Source organism: Lissotriton helveticus, unplaced genomic scaffold (genome assembly GCF_964261635.1).
Source record: "Lissotriton helveticus unplaced genomic scaffold, aLisHel1.1 SCAFFOLD_392, whole genome shotgun sequence".
Taxonomy (NCBI): Eukaryota; Metazoa; Chordata; class Amphibia; order Caudata; family Salamandridae; genus Lissotriton; species Lissotriton helveticus.
In genome coordinates, this window is record NW_027611977.1 from 802970 (window position 1) to 828658 (window position 25689).

Sequence of the window (25689 nt, forward strand, 5' to 3'; positions counted from 1 at the left end):
AGGGACTGCGACAGCAAGCGCTCGCCCAGAGCGCAGTAGACACCGCAGGGGCCCACTGGATCTATTGGGACAATGACCTGCTGTACAGCGAACAAAGAGTAGCGGAGTTGGGGACCAGTCGAGTGCTGGTGGTGCCCCTCCACTTCAGAGACTTCCTTTTGAACCTGGCCCATGATGTCCCCCTGGCTGGACACTTGGGGCAAGACAAAACATACAACCGCCTGGTGACTCACTTTTACTGGCCGAGAATGAGAAATGACGTCTCCAACCACTGCCGGTCCTGCCCGACCTGCCAGGCCAGCGGGAAGAGCGGCCGCAAACTCAAGGCACCCCTGCAACCATTCCCCGTGGTGACCACCCCGTTCGAAAGGGTGGGAATAGACATTGTGGGGCCCCTGGACCCCCGAACAGCACAAGGGCATCGCTTCATCCTGGTCCTGGTGGACCACGCCACCCGCTATCCTGAGGAGGTTCCCCTTCGAACTGTAACAGCACCAGTGGTAGGGCGAGCCTTAATGGGGATCTTCTCTCGAGTGGGCTTCCCCAGGGAGGTCGTCAGTGACAGGGGCACGAACTTTATTTCAAAATATATGAAATCCCTATGGCAACAGTGCGGAGTCACCTACCGATTCACAACCCCCTATCACCCGCAAGGAAACGGACTGGTCGAGCGATTCAACCGCACTCTCAAGGGGATGATCATGGGGCTGGAAGAACCCCTACGCCGCCAGTGGGACGTGCTACTACCGTGCCTCCTCTTCGCCTACCGAGAAGTCCCCCAGAAGTCCCTCGGCTTCAGCCCCTTCGAACTCCTGTACGGACCCCCTGTTCGCGGGCCTCTCAGCCTAGTTAAGGAGGAGTGGGAAATGGCCCCCCTGAAGACCCCTCCAGACGTCTACAAGTACCTCCTGACCCTCCGTAATCAGACCCGGCGATTCAGAGAGCTCGCCAAAGCCAATCTTGAGGCCAGTCAGGAGGACATGAAGAAGTGGTACGATCAACATGCCTCCTCCATCGAATTCGAGCCTGGCCAGCAGGTGTGGGTGATGTCCCCCATCGAACCCTGTGCCTTACAGGACAAGTGGACGGGGCCCTTCAAGGTGATCGAGCGTAAGAGCCCCGTCACCTACCTCATCGACATGGAATCCCCCCGGAACCCCCTCCGGGTCCTCCACGCCAACAGACTCAAACCCCACTTCGTGCGCTCGGAGCTCAGCCTGCTGATGGCCACAGACAGTGGAGCTGAAGAGGACTCCGAGCCCCTCCCTGACCTGCTGGGGACCGGGGAAAAAGATGGTTCAGTGGACGGGGTCCAACTCTCCGAGGCCCTGACCCCGGAGCAGCGCCAAGACTGTCAGGCCCTCCTGCTGCAATTTGCACGCCTATTCTCCCTCACACCCGGGGTCACCCCCTGGTGCCTGCCCGACGTGGACACTGGCGACAGTCCTCCTATCCGACACCGGCCGTACCGAGTACCAGATCGGGTACGCACCTGCATCCAAGAAGAAGTCTCCAAGATGCTCGCCCTCGGAGTCATCGAACCCTCGGATAGCCCCTGGGCCAGCCCGGTTGTACTGGTCCCCAAAGCTGCGGCCCCGGGCACCACACCCGAGCTCCGGTTCTGCGTCGACTATCGGGTTCTGAACGCTGTCACCCGAACCGACGCTCACCCCATCCCCCGAGCCGACGAACTAGTTGACCGCATGGGGGCGGCCCGCTACCTAAGCATCTTCGACCTGACGGCGGGCTACTGGCAGATCGGCCTCACCCCCAGGGCACAAGAACGATCCGCTTTCTCCACCCCGGATGGACACTACCATTTCAGAGTGATGCCCTTCGGCATGAAAAACGCTCCAGCCACGTTTCAACGACTTGTGAACCAGGTATTGGCGGGCCTCGAAGAGTTCAGCGCCGCATACCTGGACGACATCGCGGTGTATAGCCGCCACTGGTCAGACCACCTCCGCCACCTCCGAGGGGTCCTGCAGGCCCTCCAACAGGCCGGCCTCACAATCAAGGCCAGCAAGTGCCAAATAGGCCAGGGGTTCGTGACCTACCTCGGACACCAAGTGGGGAGCGGTCTGGTGGCCCCCCTCCAGCTCAAGATCGCTGCCATCCAGTCCTGGCGGCCCCCCGTAACTCAAACCGAGGTCCGAGCCTTCTTGGGGCTCACCGGATACTATCGGCGGTTCGTGAAGGACTATGGCAGCATTGTTCGGCCCCTCACGGAACTCTCATCCAAGACCAACCCAAAAACCGTCAACTGGACTCCCGACTGTCAAGCGGCCTTCGAGAGGCTGAAAGCCGCCATGTGCACCGCTCCTGTGCTCCAGGCCCCCGACTACAGCCGTGAGTTCATCGTCCAGACTGATGCCTCAGACCATGGCATCGGGGCCGTCCTCTCCCAACTGACCCCGAGGGAGTCGACCAACCAGTGGCCTTCCTCAGCAGACGCCTCCTGCCCCGAGAACAGCGCTGGAGCACCATTGAGCGAGAGGCCTTCGCAGTAGTATGGGCCCTCAAGAAGCTCCGGCCTTACCTCTTCGGAACCCACTTCCGGGTACAAACAGATCATCGGCCCCTGCAATGGCTAATGCAAATGCGGGGAGAGAACCCCAAACTATTGCGATGGTCCATCTCCCTGCAGGGGATGGACTTCACTGTGGAGCATCGCCCTGGCCAAGACCACGCCAACGCGGATGGCCTGTCCCGCTTTTTCTGCCTCGACGAGGAGAGTCCCCAAGAGGATGGGTGACTCTCCCCGCCTTCAGCTGGGGGGGACGCATGTTGGACAGGCCCCACGAAGGGCTCGCTCCCTCCCCGCATGACAGGGCCCAGACATCGGCCCTCCGGGTGCTACCCGCAGAAGCAACCCGCAACCCGTCCCCCTCCGGGACGCCTGCTCCCGGATATCTCTGTGCCACGGGCCCAGGCCCCCGTCAACCCCATTGCCCGGCCCAGCCGCCATCTTGGACACTGCACCACGCGGCCGCGTGGCCTCGGCTCGACCCCAACCCTGGGCCTGGCCGGGCCCCGACATCCCGGCACCACCATCCACCCAGGAGGTGAACGGACCACTTGGCAGGTTAATGGGAGAAAGAAGTGTCGATGGCTCTCCCCCGCCAGGTGCCGATCGCCCCCAGCCTCCCCGGGTGCTGGCTCCACCCCCCTGCTGGGTGTCTGGACTCCCTCATCCCGGACCTCCCGACCTCCCAGTGCGAGGGTCCGGACATCAAAGGGCGCCAGACCTATAACTGAGGCAGCCCGAGAGCAGGAAGGCAGTTGTATCCTGGAGTCGAGAGACACCGAGAAGAACTCATCCTTGACGGACTGCTGGCGCTGCCGCAGCCCTGCCTTGTGAACTATTGTCCTGCCTGCTGGCGCTACCGCGGCCTTCTGCAACCTTCATCCTCGTGGGACCTGCTGGCGCTGCCGCGGCCCGTTGTAACCGTCATCCTCGTTGGGACCTGCTGGCGCTGCCGCGGCCCGTTGCCACCTACGACCTCTTCGGGATCTGCTGGCGCTGCCGCGGTCTGACCCGTCCGAACGCCGAGCTCGAGGATTGTGAGCTACCACCGTTTCACCTCAGTACCTGTAGGTACCAAGACTGTCCCGCTACCCCCTTTCCCTAATAGAGACTAGAATTGAGAGGATCATCGTGTCCTGATCTCCTTGTATCATACCACCTTACTCAAAGAATTGCCTATAAAAGGTGTTAAGCTGATCTTCGTGTGGTGTCCATCTGTGGGGGGGGAAGTTACTTGTCTGTACGATCGCTGGAGACGGCCCTCACCGGAGGCCTCTCCCCTTGTGCTCGGCCGACCCTCCAGGTCCCCGTCTAACATGGGCACTGCACATTGCTGTAGGGACGGTTCGAGGGCCCTGACCCTGAGGGAGGGAGCACACCGCCTCCTGAAGCCACAACCCGGGACGGAGGCAGCAGCAGCGAGGAGCCGAGTTTCCCAAGGGAAGAGAGCATCTCGCAGCGCAAGACTCCCCCCACAAGCCCCTGCCCGCACCTGAACAGCACCGTGGGGAGAGCACAGCAGAGCAGCGCAGCGCAGGGCAGAGCAGAGCCGTGGGGAGAGCAGAGCAGTGCAGAGCAGCGCAGGGCAGAGCAGAGCAGAGCAGCGCCGTGGGGAGAGCACAGCAGAGCAGCGCAGCGCAGGGCAGAGCAGAGCCATGGGTAGAGCACAGCAGAGCAGCGCAGCGCAGGGCAGAGCAGAGCCGTGGGGAGAGCAGAGCAGTGCAGAGCAGCGCAGGGCAGAGCAGCGCCGTGGGGAGAGCACAGCAGAGCAGCGCAGCGCAGGGCAGAGCAGAGCCGTGGGGAGAGCAGAGCAGCGCAGGGCAGAGCAGAGCAGAGCAGCGCCGTGGGGAGAGCACAGCAGAGCAGCGCAGCGCAGGGCAGAGCAGAGCCGTGGGTAGAGCACAGCAGAGCAGCGCAGCGCAGGGCAGAGCAGAGCCGTGGGGAGAGCAGAGCAGTGCAGAGCAGCGCAGGGCAGAGCAGCGCCGTGGGGAGAGCACAGCAGAGCAGCGCAGCGCAGGGCAGAGCAGAGCCGTGGGGAGAGCAGAGCAGCGCAGGGCAGAGCAGAGCAGAGCAGCGCCGTGGGGAGAGCACAGCAGAGCAGCGCAGCGCAGGGCAGAGCAGAGCCGTGGGGAGAGCACAGCAGAGCAGCGCAGCGCAGGGCAGAGCAGAGCCGTGGGGAGAGCAGAGCAGTGCAGAGCAGCGCAGGGCAGAGCAGCACCGTGGGGAGAGCACAGCAGAGCAGCGCAGGGCAGAGCAGAGCCGTGGGGAGAGCAGAGCAGCGCAGGGCAGAGCAGAGCAGAGCAGCGCCGTGGGGAGAGAACAGCAGAGCAGCGCAGGGCAGAGCAGAGCCGTGGGGAGAGCACAGCAGAGCAGCGCAGCGCAGGGCAGAGCAGAGCCGTGGGGAGAGCAGAGCAGTGCAGAGCAGTGCAGGGCAGAGCAGAGCAGAGCAGCGCCGTGGGGAGAGCACAGCAGAGCAGAGCAAAGCCGTGGGGAGAGCAGAGCAGTGCAGAGCAGCGCAGGGCAGAGCAGAGCCGTGGGGAGAGCAGAGCAGCGCAGCGCAGGGCAGAGCAGAGCCGAGCCGTGGGGAGAGCAGAGCAGTGCAGAGCAGCGCAGGGCAGAGCAGAGCCGTGGGGAGAGCAGAGCAGCGCAGCGCAGGGCAGAGCAGAGCCGTGGGGAGAGCAGAGCAGCGCAGGGCAGAGCAGAGCCGTGGGGAGAGCAGCGCAGGGCAGAGCAGAGCCGTGGGGAGAGCATAGCAGTGCAGAGCAGCGCAGGGCAGAGCAGAGCCGTGGGGAGAGCAGCGCAGGGCAGAGCAGAGCCGTGGGGAGAGCAGAGCAGTGCAGAGCAGCGCAGGGCAGAGCAGAGCCGTGGGGAGAGCAGAGCAGTGCAGAGCTGCGCAGGGCAGAGCAGAGCCGTGGGGAGAGCAGAGCAGTGCAGAGCAGCGCAGGGCAGAGCAGAGCCGTGGGGAGAGCAGAGCAGTGCAGAGCAGCGCAGGGCAGAGCAGAGCAGAGCCGCGCCGTGGGGAGAGCAGAGCAGTGCAGAGCAGCGCAGGGCAGAGCAAAGCCGTGGGTAGAGCAGAGCAGTGCAGAGCAGCGCATGGCAGAGCAGAGCCGTGGGGAGAGCAGAGCAGTGCAGAACAGCGCAGGGCAGAGCAGAGCCGTGGGGAGAGCAGAGCAGTGCAGAGCAGCGCAGGCCAGAGCAAAGCAGTGGGGAGAGCAGAGCAGTGCAGAGCAGAGCAGAGCAGCGCCGTGGGGAGAGCAGAGCAGTGCAGAGCAGCGCAGGGCAGAGCAGAGCAGAGCAGCGCCGTGGGGAGAGCAGAGCAGAGCAGTGCAGAGCAGCGCAGGGCAGAGCAGAGCCGCGGGGAGAGCAGCTTCAAAGTGCTCCAAAACGGTCAAAAATGGACGAAAATGAAAAATATTCTCCATATCTGAGTTTTTATAACATTCCTTAGATAATGTATATCTTGAATTAGTTTTAAATCCTTTTATTAAAAAGTTTCTTTTCTATGCTGCACTGGTGCAACGCCTCAAGTCTGAGAAGCTGCACCAGTGCAGCCGAAGCAGCACTGGTGCAGCCGAAGCAGCACTGGTGCAACAAGAGTCAAGCTGGTAGCCTGACCTTTGACCAATCCGAGAAAAAAAAAGGTGTTTTTTTCCCTGGGCCCCTCCCCCAAACGAAAACACATTGACCTGAAGCCTAAGTGTATTCTGAGTCATAAAAAGTTTATTAGATGAAAAAATATTGTACGGGCACTTTTTTGCACAAAAAGTCACTTTTTGGCACTTTTTTGAGAGAAATAAAATAGTTCGCAGATTTTTTTTAAATCGACCGAATAAAAAAAAAATGCTCTTGTTGGATGGCTTTGGACATAAGGCCGCATAAACGAAAGGAATTTTTCAAATATCTGTTTTTCTCACTTTTTTATTGCTGTTTGAAATTTCTGACTTGACTTTTTGCATCATTGGTGATGCATGTGTTTAACATTGAGCTTGGGAAAATTGAAAAAAAATAGACTTTGGGGATTGTTTACTAGGGCAAGTGATACATCAAATTAAGACTCATATTAAACTGAACCTCAAGCTGAAAAAAAAAACAAAATAGCATTTACGATCACTTTTTTATAAGCGACTTTAACAATTGTTTTTTTAGCTATATTAAAAAACAAGGTAACGCCGTAAATTTTAGAAAAGAGATTTTTTCAAAGTAAAACATAGGTGTGACCTGCCTTCACATTAGGCTTCATAAACAAAAGAAAAAACATCTCTATGTGTTATATTCACTTTTTAATAACACATTTTCGTTTTAGGCACAAGCAAAAAGCAGCATTGGTGATGCATGTGTTTTTCAATGGGGTTTTTTAAAGTCTACCAAAATACGGTTTACCAATACATTTTCATTATTTTCTCTTTGGTATCTCATTATGCACATGTTAATAAACAGGTTCATGCATTATTAGCTAAATAGCATAAAAACACACTGAATTATTAACAATAATCTTTGAGATTTGGGTGACCAGATGGCCGGAAATCGAAAATCGCCTCGTATGGATTCAACTTCCATTTCGTGCACTTTCTATGTGGGCCACATGCATAAGAATTGGTACAATAATGCATACGAATCTTAGCTAGAATCTGCAATTGAAATTAAGTCTTTAACTTATATGCTTCAAGAATTATAGGGCACATTCTGCTATGTATAATATCCTATCCATTTCAATGGGACGACCAGATGGCCGCAAATTGAAAATCGCGTCGTATGGATTCATATTGCGTTGTATGTACCTTACGTGTAAGCCACATGCATTTAAAATGACACAATGTAGTAGGGTATGCTATAGAATGTGTTGCAGTTGGAAATCAAGCTCTATCTAGTATGGATCATGACTGATGACACAATATACGTGACTCATTTTGCAAAAAATTGAGGCAAATTTTATAAAACATGCGTTTAATCACTCAATGATTCTCACCACTTCTAAGCATGGCACAGGCATGACAATGACCACAGGGCAGTGGCATGATGGTAACTGCATGCTGCACTCAGAATTATGGATCCAGATTGTATGGTTTTAGAATTATGGGCCACAACGTAAGGCATATTTTTTCACACATGTGACATTATTGAAAAACATCATACATTCAACTTCACATTTTGTAGCCAAAAGCATAAAGTGTTCTTCAACACACATGAAAGTGAAAAATAAAAACTTTTCCTGAAGATTACACTTGATTTGTACCTTGTCCCTATAAGCCACAAATATGAGAGTTACCACTATAAAGTGTAGATGTCTTAGCTACATACTGTGATTGAAATTAGGTCAGTACCTCATATGGTTCAAGATTTATAGTGCACCACATACTATGTAATATATCCTATCCATTTCAATGGGTGACCAGATGGCCGCAAATTAAAAATCGCCTCGTATGGATTCAAATTGCTTTGTATGCACCTTGTGTGTGAGCCACATGCATATAAAATGGCACACTGTAGTAGGCTATGTTATAGAATGTGTTGCAGTTGGAAATCAAGCTCTATCTAATATGGATCTTGACTGATGACATAACATACGTGACACATTTTGCAAAAGCTGGAGGAATTTTTTTAAAAATATGGGTTTAATCGCTGAAAGATTCACACCACTTTGAAGCTTTCCACATGCATGAAAATGAACACAGGACAGTGGCATCATGTTAGCTTAATGCTGCACTTCCAATTATGGATCCAGATTGTATGGTTTTAGAAGTATGGGACAAAATGTAAGGCATACTTTTTCGTACATGCGACGGTATTGAAAAACGTCATACATTCAACCTCAAATTTTGACAACTTTACAATACGCCACACACATAATAATTCACATGGGTAAGATGCACATCACTAGGAACAAAGTGCTGTTTAAATTATGTCTCTATAATGTACAGACTATGAATTATAGCCAAAAGTATGAAGTGTTCTACAACACACATGAAAGTGAAAAATAAAAACTTACCTGAAGGTTATACTTGATTTGTACCTTGTCCCTATAAGCCACAACCATGAGAGTTACCACTATGAATTGTAAATGTCTTAGCTACATACTGCAATTGAAATTAAGTCAGTACATCATATGCTTCAAGAAATAGAGTGCACTACATCCTCTGTAGTATATCCTATCCATTTCAAAGGGTGACCAGATGGCCGCAAATTAAAAATTGCCTCGTATGGATTCAAATTGCTTTGTATGACTGTTTTCAGGTCCCTGTAGCCACCAGGACCCCATAATATATCTCAGATGATATAACAAGAGTGGCTAGGGCTCATTTCCAGCCTCCAGGTACATGTCTGACTCCTATTTGTGACATTTCGAGGTGTTTGGGATCAAACTCATTTTTCCAAATATAGGCCATAGAGCTCAGAGTCACATCACATTGAGCTCAGAGTCACATCAAATTTCTAGTTCTGGACCTAAGGACCCCTTAGTATACCTCAGATGACATACCAGGAGTGTCTAAGACCCATTTCTGGCCTCCAGGGATGACTTTTTGAAGTTTTGGGGTTTAAGGGGGCATAGTCACTTCTTCCATCCAGCCTAAGGTGCTCAAAATCGGGTACAATGTCAGGTTTTTCCCATGGCTGGAAGCTGAAAAAAAAACTTCAGATAATAGCAAAGGTAGATAGATGAAATGAAAGCATCAGATCTGAGCTTTCTAACAAGTATATTTAGGTCCTGGGTACTCACAAAGTGACTGTGATATCCATTCTGAGCTATTTGGAAAATTAGCAAATCTTGTCAAAAAAACTTTTTTTGACGATTTTTGCTAATTTTCGGTATCAACCCTCATGACTGTTTTCAGGTCCCTGTAGCCACCAGGACCCCATAATATATCTCAGATGATATAACAAGAGTGGCTAGGGCTCATTTCCAGCCTCCAGGTACATGTCTGACTCCTATTTGTGACATTTCGAGGTGTTTGGTATCAAACTCATTTTTCCCAATATAGGCCATAGAGCTCAGAGTCACATCACATTGAGCTCAGAGTCACATCAAATTTCTAGTTCTGGACCTAAGGACCCCTTAGTATACCTCAGATGACATACCAGGAGTGTCTAAGACCCATTTCTGGCCTCCAGGGATGACTTTTTGAAGTTTTGGGGTTTAAGGGGGCAAAGTCACTTCTTCCATCCAGCCTAAGGTGCTCAAAATCGGGTACAATGTCAGGTTTTTCCCATGGCTGGAAGCTGAAAAAAAAACTTCAGATAATAGCAAAGGTAGATAGATGAAATGAAAGCATCAGATCTGAGCTTTCTAACAAGTATATTTAGGTCCTGGGTACTCACAAAGTGACTGTGATATCCATTCTGAGCTATTTGGAAAATTAGCAAATCTTGTCAAAAAAACTTTTTTTGACGATTTTTGCTAATTTTCGGTATCAACCCTCATGACTGTTTTCAGGTCCCTGTAGCCACCAGGACCCCATTGTAGGAAGGTGGCTACCTGACTATGGTTACCCCGGATTTTTGCCTGTGTTTAGCTGGTTTTTTGACTTAGTTGACCTGGTTCCCTGCTAATCAGGCCCCAGGCCATCTGCTCTCTCTGTAAAATGGATTCCATGTACCCTAGGTACATACCACAATTGGAAATGGACTCCTTGTCAGCCCCTGTATAATGCACTATAGGTGCCCAGGGCATAGGGGCCACCAAGGCCTACCAGGGGCTGCAGCATATCTTTTGCCACCCCTGGCTGGTTCTTAAATTGACACAACTGGCTGATCACTCAGCTGGGGTAAGGTGGTGTAATCACCCCTTGCTTAGATATAGTATACCTATATCTAAACCTATATCTGGACACATATTAACCTGTGAGTCACTCCTATGGAAGGCCTCATCAATCCTGGAGGCAGAGTGCGTGGTTTCATGTGAGATGGAGCCCTAGCATGAGCTGAGCCTGTCTGCAGCTGTCGGGAACAACTCCCTAAGCTGTTTCAGGATAACGCCATACCATATACTCTTAAGTGCCTTGTAATCCTCGTGGTTAAATAGCAACTTTGGATTGGCTTTATCAAAACATGTCGTGTAAGGTGTCATACGATTTGGAATACCATCCCCTCGCCAGTTCTGGCGACGGGGATGGCATTCCACCCCTCTAGAGGGGTAAGACATGTTCCTTTACTGTAATGCGGTTAAATTCTCCAAAGACCTTAGATCCACAAAATGGATGCCTCTGCCACAGACAAATGTCTGGACCCCTGCAGCTGACCGAAACTCAGCCAAAGGGGTCCTGGACAAAGGGTTTCCTGTCACAGGAGGGTGTCACAACCCTCCAGACAGGAGATAGTGGATTGTAGCAGGGAGGTCTGAAAGAAACCAGACACTGCCTGGGGCGCACAAGGCTGCCCCTTGCATAATCCGGCCAAACCGGTTCTGGGGCACTCCAGCCCTCGTGCCAGGGCGGCCTGGATCAAAGGAAAGGGGTGTATCCACCCCCTTCCTGGGTCCCACCCATAGGGGGGGACCTAGCAGGTAATCACGCCCCCCAGATTGGAATAAGAGTGGGAGCAGTGCCAATGCACATCAGATTTCCTGGAAGAAACATTTGAAACGAAATTCTGGACCCTTCGCCCTCCATCTCATCGTGGAAGCCCGAAGAATCTCCCTTGTGGTCAAGGAGTGACCACCCTGCAGCAGCAGGCACCATCCAGCCCTCGACATCTACTTAGTTGCAGTTCCCGCCGGAACTCGAGCGACTGAGATCGACGAGATCAAGCTTGCCTGCCTTCCAACAGCCCGATCCACAGTCCCTGCAGAGCTGAGACCCGTGGAGGCGACCGGAAGCGTGGGGCACGCCATCTTGAATTGACCACGAGACGCTGACCGTGCAGCCCACGAGTGACCCTCGAAGCTGTGCACCGGGGTTTGAGAAGCCCCCACCCTGAGCTACTCCTGAGCCGAAGTTCAGCCCTCCACACTCGACGAGTGCTGCGTGGGGCCCTTCTGCTCTATTTGGCTCAACGCGTTGGCCCGGTCACTTGCCAGCTGGCTAGTGGTCCCTGTGCCGATGAAACTACTAAGAAGACTCGTGAATCTGGTTGCTCCAGATCCACACCAGCTCCCCTGAAAAGGAGCCCCGACTCTGACCTTCCTGGTCCGAGTGAGAAGCAATCTTCCGATCCCGCGTGGATTGCTCTTGCCAAGTGTTGTTTGCTCCAAACTTGAAGCCGACTGCACCGACGGTGAGAGCCTGCGTGGGACAGATCGTGACCTGCTCCTGGACATCGCAGATGCCCCCGAGCCCACGTGACAGCGGAGAGAAGCTCCTCGACGACCACCTGATTGCGCCCGACATTGCCTGGTTCCGTCCTGGTTCCACCCTGGTCACTGCTGAGTGACCCAGACTCTGTCCCCTCTGCTTTCAGGTACCCTTCGACTTGAGTCCACCCTTGGACTCCACCGGACACTTCATCTTCAACCCGCCTGCAGCCCTTTCAGCTTCAAGCACCAAGAGCCTGCGTGTCAAAACCCGACGCCACTTCGACCCTGTGCACCCACTTCCTGTGGGTGAGGTAACTTTGCTCCGCCGGTGTTCCCACACTGGTGCACACCTCTAGGGTCTGTGTGTTAAGTTTTGTTCCTCTAGGTCCAGCGGAAGTGTCCTTAAACTTTAACTTTATGACTTTTACGCACCATTGGTTAACATTGGTGCATGCGTGCGCTTTCCGCACATCTCCCGAATCCCGAGGGCCATTCCCGACTTCAGCACTGCTTGTCCTGACTGCTCCCAGCGATTCCCTAGGCCCTAGGCCTAACCACTGCTCGATTGGTATCTCTTATACCACTTGTTTAGTATATGGTTTGAGTGGCCACCCGCCCTCATCCATAATTGTGCAACTTGTATGTTTAAACAGTGCTTTTGATTTAACGCTTGTGCCCCTTTATTCATAAAGAATACTGGGGATTGTTTTTAGTAATAAATACATATATTTTTATAATATACTTGTGTGGTGTCCTTTCATTTGATATTACAGGATTGTATGTGGTAAAACAGCTCGCTTAACACGACCTCTTAAGTTAAGCCTTTAGGCTGCTTAGTCCATGCTACCCCTAGGATAGCTTGTCTAATAAGGTTGACTTACAACCAGACACCATAAGGGATTGTTTGGTCTGATAATAGGTGGTTCCAGAATTGGAAACATCACCTATCAGGCCAACTTCTCACATTGGTGAGCAGCGGTGCGGATTTGAGCTTGCTGTTGTTTTACCATTGCAATCTTTGTATCAAATTGAAAGATCACATCAAGTACCTCTAGGTACATATAAATCAAAAGCTTAGCATATTAAGTTCTACTGAACTTAGTAGTTGTAGGTTGAAGGGAGTAGCACACCCTGACTACAACTCACTAGTAAGGTACAGTAGGAAAACACTTAGTGTAGGTAGGTGCATCACTTACACCACACTAGAGTCATGTCTGACGCAGGAAAAGCCTCAGGGTCTACTCCTGTGACAGTTGACCTTACCCAGGCAACTTCCAGCTATGACAAGCTAACCCGAAAGGACTTGGTTGCCTTGTGCAAATCAAGAGGGTTAAAAAGGGGCAGAAGCCCCACCTGTCCAATCCTGATAGCCATTCTAGAACAGGATGACTTAGAAAGGGCGAAGGGAATTCCCCTAAGGTCAGGAGATGGAGAGAACCCAGCTGTAACTGACCCCCCTCAGGAGGAAGATGATGAAGAAGAAGAGGAGGAAGAGGACTCAGAAGTTGAGGACTTAGAAGATCAGGATCAGAGGGGTAGCCAGGTTCCAGTTGCCAGGCTTAGCCAGGCCAACTTGGACCTACTGGGGAATGGAGAGGGCCAGCACCTCCCCAGAACCCACAATGGGATTCTCCCAGGCAACAGAAGAGTGAGATCTCCCTCAGGGGACTCTCATATTTCTAGTGCCTCCAGAGAATCAGAGAGAGGCATGACTGCTTCTCAGAAAGCTGAGCATAGGGCTAGAATGAGGGCTGTCAAACTCCAGATAGAGAGAGAGGAGGTAGCCCTGAGTCAAGCTAGACTTACCTTAGCTCAAGCTAAACTTGCCTTGGCAAGAGAGCAGAAATTGTGTGGCTTAGATGCCACTGGTGGCAGCAATATTCCTAAAGAGAAACCCAGGTCCTATGATAGTAGAAACCTGACAAAGATTGTGCCCCCCTACAAGGAAGGGGATGACATCCACAAGTGGATAACTGCTCTTGAGAGAGCCTGCATGGTACAGCAGGTTCCTGAGGAACAGTGGGCAGCAATCTTATGGTACTCCTTTTCAGAGAAAGGGAGAGATAAGCTCCTCACTGTCAGACATGAGGATGCAAACAATTACAAAGTCCTGAAGAGTGTCCTAATAGATGGGTTTGGCTTAACCACTGAACAGTACAGGTTGAAGTTCAGAGACACCCAGAAGACACAGACTCAGGACTGGACTGATTTTGTTGATTGTGCAACTAAGGCTCTGGAGGGTTGGCTACATGGCAGCAAAGTACATGACTTTACAGGATTGTATAATTTGATTATGAGGGAGCAGATCCTAAGTAATTGTCATAACCAGCTCTTACACCAGCACCTGGTGGACTCTGATCTGACCTCTCCCCAAGAATTGGGAAAGAAGGCAGACAAATGGGTCAGAACCAGGATTAGGCCTAAGAATCAGGACAGTAACCAGAAGAAGGAGTCTACCAAGCCTCAAGATAAGGGTGGGGATAAAAATAAAGAAAAGACTTCCCCAGGGCCCCAAAACTCCAAGGATGGGGGTAGGTCCCAAGACACTTCTTCAACTGAGAAAAAGCCTTATTGTTATGCCTGTAAACAGGTGGGGCATTACAAAACAGACAACTGTTGTCCCAAGAATAACAATAAAGAAAATATACCTCCAAAGCCAGCTTCAACACCTTCTGTTACTGTCAGCAGTAATCCCCCAGGAAGTGGAAGCACACCCAGGAATCTGGGTGGGTTTACTGTTGGAGCTCAGGTGGACCCTGGCCTATCCAGGTCCCCATCACCCAATGATCTTGTTTATGAGACTGGCATGGGGTTTGCCAACTTCTCTGCTTGCCCAAATACTTTGAGCAAGTATAGACAAGAACCCATCATCAATGGTTTGAAAGTTGAAGCTTTTAGAGACACAGGGGCTAGCATCACCATGGTGGCTGATGGCATAGTCCCCTCTAAGCAACTTTTACCTGGTGCCACATACCAGGTTACAAACATTGATGGAATCCAAACAAATCATCCCATGGCAGTAGTAAGTCTCAGCTGGGGAGGTGTCATTGGCCCAAAGAGAGTGGCAGTGTCACCAAACTTGCCTGTAGACTGCCTACTTGGTAATGATTTGGAGATCTCAGCCTGGGCTGAGGTTGAACAGGAAACCCATTCTAGAATGGTAAATTCCAATGGAAAGGTTAGTGGGGCTGTAATGGCTACAGCCCCAATGCAAGATGTCCTTCCTGAAAAGGTTGGTAGGGCTGAGAAACTCTCTGCCCCATCTTTAGCAAAAGCTCTTCCTGAACAGAATAGCAAAGCTGTTATGATAACAGCAGAAACCCAAACTGAGTCTCCTCCTGAAAAGGTTGGTGGGGCTGTGATGGCCACAGCCCAAACTCAAACTGATATGTGTGTTGTGAAACCTGAAATGATGGATAACTCCACACAAACTGAGAGCATGGAGGAGGAAGAGAAATCTCCCCCTCACCAGACTTTAGGACAGGATCAGCCTCCTCAGGGAACTGATCTTACCCCTGATGAAGAAACTGCCCCAGAGGTGGTTGGGCCTAGCCTGACAGAACCCCTGATGTCAGTGGACCCTTCTCAGGTGGGACCCAGTCTGGAGCAGGTAACCTGCCCCTCTCTCCCTTGCCTTAGCCAGCCCAGGGCTGCAGAGGACAAGAAGGACAGTGAGACCCAGAGGGCCCCCTGTCAAATAAAGCACCCCCATCAAAAGATTAGGTGCACCAAAACTAGTAGCCCTAGTAAGGTGAAAACTTTAAAAACTCCTGAGGGAGCCCCCTTAAAAACAGTTAGGGACCTCCCACAGATGGATTCTGTTGGGCACAGCCAAACCTAGGACCCAAGGGGCCCAAACCTGAACTGTCCCTCCAGCAAGCCAAACAGAGGGACCCAGCCTCCAGCTTTAGGTAGCCAGAGGTTGACCCTGAGAGCACAGTGCAACTCAGTTAAAGAGAGAAAGGCACACATGGTGGAAGATAATTGGAGGAAGCTAAGCCCTAAATTAGTAGAGCCTCACTTCAATACTCCATATCCAAACCAGCCTTTAACTTTGCATAAACACATCCAAGGTAGTGATTCCCTATGGTGGAGACCCTCTAATACCCCAAGGGTGAGGGACTGCTTAGTGGACCATGAGACAGGGGGTACCCATGCTAGAGCAGGTACTTCCTTATATGGCCACTCAGGCAATATAGGCTTACCTGGCCAAGGATAGCCTTATCTCCTTTCGTTTGGGGGGGGGGTTATGTAGGAAGGTGGCTACCTGACTATGGTTACCCCGGATTTTTGCCTGTGTTTAGCTGGTTTTTTGACTTAGTTGACCTGGTTCCCTGCTAATCAGGGCCCCAGGCCATCTGCTCTCTCTGTAAAATGGATTCCATGTACCCTAGGTACATACCACAATTGGAAATGGACTCCTTGTCAGCCCCTGTATAATGCACTATAGGTGCCCAGGGCATAGGGGCCACCAAGGCCTACCAGGGGCTGCAGCATATCTTTTGCCACCCCTGGCTGGTTCTTAAATTGACACAACTGGCTGATCACTCAGCTGGGGTAAGGTGGTGTAATCACCCCTTGCTTAGATATAGTATACCTATATCTAAACCTATATCTGGACACATATTAACCTGTGAGTCACTCCTATGGAAGGCCTCATCAATCCTGGAGGCAGAGTGCGTGGTTTCATGTGAGATGGAGCCCTAGCATGAGCTGAGCCTGTCTGCAGCTGTCGGGAACAACTCCCTAAGCTGTTTCAGGATAACGCCATACCATATACTCTTAAGTGCCTTATAATCCTCGCGGTTAAATAGCAACTTTGGATTGGCTTTATCAAAACATGTTGTGTAAGGTGTCATACGATTTGGAATACCATCCCCTCGCCAGTTCTGGCGACAGGGATGGCATTCCACCCCTCTAGAGGGGTAAGACATGTTCCTTTACTGTAATGCGGTTAAATTCTCCAAAGACCTTAGATCCACAAAATGGATGCCTCTGCCACAGACAAATGTCTGGACCCCTGCAGCTGACCGAAACTCAGCCAAAGGGGTCCTGGACAAAGGGTTTCCTGTCACAGGAGGGTGTCACAACCCTCCAGACAGGAGATAGTGGATTGTAGCAGGGAGGTCTGAAAGAAACCAGACACTGCCTGGGGCGCACAAGGCTGCCCCTTGCATAATCTGGCCAAACCGGTTCTGGGGCACTCCAGCCCTCGTGCCAGGGCGGCCTGGATCAAAGGAAAGGGGTGTATCCACCCCCTTCCTGGGTCCCACCCATAGGGGGGGACCTAGCAGGTAATCACGCCCCCCAGATTGGAATAAGAGTGGGAGCAGTGCAAATGCACATCAGATTTCCTGGAAGAAACATTTGAAACGAAATTCTGGACCCTTCGCCCTCCATCTCATCGTGGAAGCCCGAAGAATCTCCCTTGTGGTCAAGGAGTGACCACCCTGCAGCAGCAGGCACCATCCAGCCCTCGACGTCTACTTAGTTGCAGTTCCCGCCGGAACTCGAGCGACTGAGATCGACGAGATCAAGCTTGCCTGCCTTCCAACAGCCCGATCCACAGTCTCTGCAGAGCTGAGACCCGTGGAGGCGACCGGAAGCGTGGGGCACGCCATCTTGAATTGACCACGAGACGCTGACCGTGCAGCCCACGAGTGACTCTCGAAGCTGTGCACCGGGGTTTGAGAATCCCCCACCCTGAGCTACTCCTGAGCCGAAGTTCAGCCCTCCACACTCGACGAGTGCTGCGTGGGGCCCTTCTGCTCTATTTGGCTCAACGCGTTGGCCCTGTCACTTGCCAGCTGGCTAGTGGTCCCTGTGACGAAGAAACTACTAAGAAGACTCGTGAATCTGGTTGCTCCAGATCCACACCAGCTCCCCTGAAAAGGAGCCCCAACTCTGACCTTCCTGGTCCGAGTGAGAAGCAATCTTCCGATCCCGCGTGGATTGCTCTTGCCAAGTGTTGTTTGCTCCAAACTTGAAGCCGACTGCACCGACGGTGAGAGCCTGCGTGGGACAGATCGTGACCTGCTCCTGGACGTCGCAGATGCCCCCGAGCCCACGTGACAGCGGAGAGAAGCTCCTCGACGACCACCTGATTGCGCCCGACATTGCCTGGTTCCGTCCTGGTTCCACCCTGGTCACTGCTGAGTGACCCAGACTCTGTCCCCTCTGCTTTCAGGTACCCTTCGACTTGAGTCCACCCTTGGACTCCACCGGACACTTCATCTTCAACCCGCCTGCAGCCCTTTCAGCTTCAAGCACCAAGAGCCTGCGTGTCAAAACCCGACGCCACTTCGACCCTGTGCACCCACTTCCTGTGGGTGAGGTAACTTTGCTCCGCCGGTGTTCCCACACTGGTGCACACCTCTAGGGTCTGTGTGTTAAGTTTTGTTCCTCTAGGTCCAGCGGAAGTGTCCTTAAACTTTAACTTTATGACTTTTACGCACCATTGGTTAACATTGGTGCATGCGTGCGCTTTCCGCACATCTCCCGAATCCCGAGGGCCATTCCCGACTTCAGCACTGCTTGTCCTGACTGCTCCCAGCGATTCCCTAGGCCCTAGGCCTAACCACTGCTCGATTGGTATCTCTTATACCACTTGTTTAGTATATGGTTTGAGTGGCCACCCGCCCTCATCCATAATTGTGCAACTTGTATGTTTAAACAGTGCTTTTGATTTAACGCTTGTGCCCCTTTATTCATAAAGAATACTGGGGATTGTTTTTAGTAATAAATACATATATTTTTATAATATACTTGTGTGGTGTCCTTTCATTTGATATTACAGGATTGTATGTGGTAAAACAGCTCGCTTAACACGACCTCTTAAGTTAAGCCTTTAGGCTGCTTAGTCCATGCTACCCCTAGGATAGCTTGTCTAATAAGGTTGACTTACAACCAGACACCATAAGGGATTGTTTGGTCTGATAATAGGTGGTTCCAGAATTGGAAACATCACCTATCAGGCCAACTTCTCACACCCATAATATATCTCAGATTATATAACAAGAGTGGCTAGGGCTAATTTCCAGCCTCCAGGTACATGTCTGACTCCTATTTGTGACATTTTGATGTGTTTGGTGTCAAATTCATTTTTTTCCATTATAGCTCCTAGATATCAGAGTCACATCAGATTTCTAGTTCTGGACCCAAAAAGACCATAGTATACCTCAGATGACATACCAAGAGTGTCTAAGACCCATTTCTGGCCTCCAGGGGTGACTTTTTGAAGTTTTTGGGTTTAAGGGGGCAAAGTTACTTTTTCCACCCAGCCCAATGTTCTCAAAATCGGGTACGATATCAGGTGTTTCCCTTGGCTGGTAGCGGAAAAAAAACTTTATATAATATCAAAGTTATATATATCACATGAAAGCATCAGAGCTGACCTTTCTAACAAGTGTATTCATATCTTGCGCACTCAAACAGTGTCTCTGATATCCATTCTCCACTATTTGGAAAATTAGCAAATCTTGTCAAAAAAAACTTTTGGACGATTTTTGCTAATTTTCAGTATCAACCCACCTGACTGTTTTTGGGTCCCTGTGGCCACCAGGACCCTATATTATATCTCAGGTGATATAGCAAGAGTGTCTAGGGCTCATTTCCAGCCTCCAGGTACATGTCTGAGTCCTATTTCAGACATTTTGAGGTGTTTGGTGTCAAATTCATTTTTTCCATTATAGGCCCTAGATATCAGAGTCACATCACATTTCTAGTTCTGGACCCAAGAACACCATAGTATACCTCAGATGACATACCAAGAGTGTCTAAGACCCATTTCTGGCCTCCAGGGGTGACTTTTTGAAGTTTTTGGGTTTAAGGGGGCAAAGTCACTTTTTCCACACGAGGTCGTGGAACTCGGAGCTGGGTAAAAGTTTAGCTTGAGTGCCCTCCCCATGGAGGTCAAAAATGTTATTGCATCAAAATCATTTAAAAACTATATAGGTGTAATTGTAGTGCCCTGAATGCTATATGGCTGCATTTGCACCGTTCTAGGTATTTACAAAATGAATTTCTAACACTTTTGAAGTCTCCATGAAGTGAAAAATGACTAAATCCAAAAACTTCACTGGTGCATCAAAGTGGTCAAAAAAGGTCAACATTGGGTTAAAATTAACAAAACATAGTGCTGCAGTGGTCCAATAGCAGGCTAAAGACATAATGAATGACACAGAATGAACAGTTTTACTAAACACTTTGAAAATTCGATTTTCAATTTCAGGGGGACAAGGTCATGGAAGTCATGGAACTCCGAGCTGTGTAAAAGTTCAGCTTAAGGGCCCTCCCCATGGAGGTCAAAAATGTTATTACATCAAAATCTTTTAAAAACTATATAGGTGTAATTGCAGTGTCCTGAATGCTATGTAACTGCATTTGCACTGTTCTGTGTGCCTCCAAAATGAATTTCTAACACTTTTGAAGTCCCCATGAAGTGAAAAATGACGAAGTACAAAGACATCATTGGTGCATGAAAGTGCTTAAAAACGGTCACAAATGCATAAAAATGAAAAAAACAAAGTGCTACACTGGCCCAATAGCAAGCTAAACACACAATGAATGACCCAGAATGAATATATTTATAAATTACTTGGAAAATGCTTTTTTAAATTTCAGGGGGACGAGGTCACAGAAGTCATGGAACTCCGAGCGGGATAAAAGTTCAAACTTTCCACCCCTCATGGAGGTCAAAATTTTTAATTCATCAAAATCATTTAAAAACTATATAGGTGTGATTGGAGTGTCCTGATTGCTATATAGGTGCATTTGCACTGTCCTGTGTGCCTCCAAAGTGACTTTCTAACACTTTTGAAATCTCCATGAAGCAAAAAGTGACTAAGTCCAAAGACCATTTGGAGCATCAAAGTGTTCAAAAACGGTCAAAAATGCATAAAAACGAAAAAAAACAAGTGCTACAGTGGCCCAATAGCATGCTAAACACACAATGAATGACACAGAATGAATAGTTGTACACATTACTTTGAAAATGCAATTTTAAATTTCAGGGGGACAAGGTCACGAAAGTCATGGAACTCCGAGCGGGGTAAAAGTTCAACCTTTCCCCCCTTATGGAGGTCAAAATTTTAATACATCAAAATCATTTAAAAACTATATAGGTGTGATGGCAGTGTCTTGGATACATCCCACATGAATTTTAAACACATTAGGAGCATCTCTGATCAAAATAACCATAAAAATCCCAAAGCTGCATCAGTGCTTCAAAGTGCTCCAAAACGGTCAAAAATGGACGAAAATGAAAAATATTCTCCATATCTGAGTTTTTATAACATTCCTTAGATAATGTATATCTTGAATTAGTTTTAAATCCTTTTATTAAAAAGTTTCTTTTCTATGCTGCACTGGTGCAACGCCTCAAGTCTGAGAAGCTGCACCAGTGCAGCCGAAGCAGCACTGGTGCAGCCGAAGCAGCACTGGTGCAACAAGAGTCAAGCTGGTAGCCTGACCTTTGACCAATCCGAGAAAAAAAAGGTGTTTTTTTCCCTGGGCCCCTCCCCCAAACGAAAACACATTGACCTGAAGCCTAAGTGTATTCTGAGTCATAAAAAGTTTATTAGATGAAAAAATATTGTACGGGCACTTTTTTGCACAAAAAGTCACGTTTTGGCACTTTTTTGAGAGAAATAAAATAGTTCGCAGATTTTTTTTAAATCGACCGAATAAAAAAAAAAAATGCTCTTGTTGGATGGCTTTGGACATAAGGCCGCATAAACAAAAGGAATTTTTCAAATATCTGTTTTTCTCACTTTTTTATTGCTGTTTGAAATTTCTGACTTGACTTTTTGCATCATTGGTGATGCATGTGTTTAACATTGAGCTTGGGAAAATTGAAAAAAAATAGACTTTGGGGATTGTTTACTAGGGCAAGTGATACATCAAATTAAGACTCATATTAAACTGAACCTCAAGCTGAAAAAAAAAACAAAATAGCATTTACGATCACTTTTTTATAAGCGACTTTAACAATTGTTTTTTTAGCTATATTAAAAAACAAGGTAACGCCGTAAATTTTAGAAAAGAGATTTTTTCAAAGTAAAACATAGGTGTGACCTGCCTTCACATTAGGCTTCATAAACAAAAGAAAAAACATCTCTATGTGTTATATTCACTTTTTAATAACACATTTTCGTTTTAGGCACAAGCAAAAAGCAGCATTGGTGATGCATGTGTTTTTCAATGGGGTTTTTTAAAGTCTACCAAAATACGGTTTACCAATACATTTTCATTATTTTCTCTTTGGTATCTCATTATGCACATGTTAATAAACAGGTTCATGCATTATTAGCTAAATAGCATAAAAACACACTGAATTATTAACAATAATCTTTGAGATTTGGGTGACCAGATGGCCGGAAATCGAAAATCGCCTCGTATGGATTCAACTTCCATTTCGTGCACTTTCTATGTGGGCCACATGCATAAGAATTGGTACAATAATGCATACGAATCTTAGCTAGAATCTGCAATTGAAATTAAGTCTTTAACTTATATGCTTCAAGAATTATAGGGCACATTCTGCTATGTATAATATCCTATCCATTTCAATGGGACGACCAGATGGCCGCAAATTGAAAATCGCGTCGTATGGATTCATATTGCGTTGTATGTACCTTACGTGTAAGCCACATGCATTTAAAATGACACAATGTAGTAGGGTATGCTATAGAATGTGTTGCAGTTGGAAATCAAGCTCTATCTAGTATGGATCATGACTGATGACACAATATACGTGACTCATTTTGCAAAAAATTGAGGCAAATTTTATAAAACATGCGTTTAATCACTCAATGATTCTCACCACTTCTAAGCATGGCACAGGCATGACAATGACCACAGGGCAGTGGCATGATGGTAACTGTATGCTGCACTCAGAATTATGGATCCAGATTGTATGGTTTTAGAATTATGGGCCACAACGTAAGGCATATTTTTTCACACATGTGACGTTATTGAAAAACATCATACATTCAACTTCACATTATGTAGCCAAAAGCATAAAGTGTTCTTCAACACACATGAAAGTGAAAAATAAAAACTTTTCCTGAAGATTACACTTGATTTGTACCTTGTCCCTATAAGCCACAAATATGAGAGTTACCACTATAAAGTGTAGATGTCTTAGCTACATACTGTGATTGAAATTAGGTCAGTACCTCATATGGTTCAAGATTTATAGTGCACCACATACTATGTAATATATCCTATCCATTTCAATGGGTGACCAGATGGCCGCAAATTAAAAATCGCCTCGTATGGATTCAAATTGCTTTGTATGCACCTTGTGTGTGAGCCACATGCATATAAAATGGCACACTGTAGTAGGCTATGTTATAGAATGTGTTGCAGTTGGAAATCAAGCTCTATCTAATATGGATCTTGACTGATGACATAACATACGTGACACATTTTGCAAAAGCTGGAGGAATTTTTTTAAAAATGTGTTTAATCGCTGAAAGATTCACACCACTTTGAAGCTTTCCACATGCATGAAAATGAACACAGGACAGTGGCATCATGTTAGCTTAATGCTGCACTTCCAATTATGGATCCAGATTGTATGGTTTTAGAAGTATGGGACAAAATGTAAGGCATACTTTTTCGTACATGCGACGGTATTGAAAAACGTCATACATTCAACCTCAAATTTTGACAACTTTACAATACGCCACACACATAATAATTCACATGGGTAAGATGCACATCACTAGGAACAAAGTGCTGTTTAAATTATGTCTCTATAATGTACAGACTATGAATTATAGCCAAAAGTATAAAGTGTTCTACAACACACATGAAAGTGAAAAATAAAAACTTACCTGAAGGTTACACTTGATTTGTACCTTGTCCCTATAAGCCACAACCATGAGAGTTACCACTATGAATTGTAAATGTCTTAGCTACATACTGCAATTGAAATTAAGTCAGTACATCATATGCTTCAAGAAATAGAGTGCACTACATCCTCTGTAGTATATCCTATCCATTTCAAAGGGTGACCAGATGGCCGCAAATTAAAAATTGCCTCGTATGGATTCAAATTGCTTTGTATGACTGTTTTCAGGTTCCTGTAGCCACCAGGACCCCATAATATATCTCAGATGATATAACAAGAGTGGCTAGGGCTCATTTCCAGCCTCCAGGTACATGTCTGACTCCTATTTGTGACATTTCGAGGTGTTTGGGATCAAACTCATTTTTCCCAATATAGGCCATAGAGCTCAGAGTCACATCACATTGAGCTCAGAGTCACATCAAATTTCTAGTTCTGGACCTAAGGACTCCTTAGTATACCTCAGATGACATACCAGGAGTGTCTAAGACCCATTTCTGGCCTCCAGGGATGACTTTTTGAAGTTTTGGGGTTTAAGGGGGCATAGTCACTTCTTCCATCCAGGCTACGTTGCTCAAAATCGGGTACGATGTCAGGTTCTTCCCTTGGCTGGAAGCTGAAAAAAAACTTCAGATAATAGCAAAGGTAGATAGATCAAATGAAAGCATCAGATCTGAGCTTTCTAACAAGTATATTTAGGTCATGGGTACTCACAAAGTGACTGTGATATCCATTCTGAGCTATTTGGAAAATTAGCAAATCTTGTCAAAAAAACTTTTTGGGACGATTTTTGCTAATTTTCGGTATCAACCCTCATGACTGTTTTCGGGTCCCTGTAGCCACCAGGACCCCATAATATATCTCAGATTATATAACAAGAGTGGCTAGGGCTCATTTCCAGCCTCCAGGTACATGTCTGACTCCTATTTGTGACATTTCGAGGTGTTTGGGGTCAAACTCATTTTTTCCATTATAGGCCATATAGCTCAGAGTCACATCACATTGAGCTCAGAGTCACATCAAATTTCTAGTTCTGGACCTAAGGACCCCTTAGTATACCTCAGATGACATACCAGGAGTGTCTAAGACCCATTTCTGGCCTCCAGGGATGACTTTTTGAAGTTTTGGGGTTTAAGGGGGCAAAGTCACTTCTTCCATCCAGCCTAAGGTGCTCAAAATCGGGTACAATGTCAGGTTTTTCCCATGGCTGGAAGCTGAAAAAAAAACTTCAGATAATAGCAAAGGTAGATAGATGAAATGAAAGCATCAGATCTGAGCTTTCTAACAAGTATATTTAGGTCCTGGGTACTCACAAAGTGACTGTGATATCCATTCTGAGCTATTTGGAAAATTAGCAACTCTTGTCAAAAAAACTTTTTGGGACGATTTTTGCTAATTTTCGGTATCAACCCTCATGACTGTTTTCAGGTCCCTGTAGCCACCAGGACCCCATAATATATCTCAGATGATATAACAAGAGTGGCTAGGGCTCATTTCCAGCCTCCAGGTACATGTCTGACTCCTATTTGTGACATTTCGAGGTGTTTGGGATCAAACTCATTTTTCCCAATATAGGCCATAGAGCTCAGAGTCACATCACATTGAGCTCAGAGTCACATCAAATTTCTAGTTCTGGACCTAAGGACCCCTTAGTATACCTCAGATGACATACCAGGAGTGTCTAAGACCCATTTCTGGCCTCCAGGGATGACTTTTTTAAGTTTTGGGGTTTAAGGGGGCAAAGTCACTTCTTCCATCCAGCCTAAGGTGCTCAAAATCGGGTACAATGTCAGGTTTTTCCCATGGCTGGAAGCTGAAAAAAAAACTTCAGATAATAGCAAAGGTAGATAGATCAAATGAAAGCATCAGATCTGAGCTTTCTAACAAGTATATTTAGGTCCTGGGTACTCACAAAGTGACTGTGATATCCATTCTGAGCTATTTGGAAAATTAGCAAATCTTGTCAAAAAAACTTTTTTTGACGATTTTTGCTAATTTTCGGTATCAACCCTCATGACTGTTTTCAGGTCCCTATAGCCACCAGGACCCCATAATATATCTCAGATTATATAACAAGAGTGG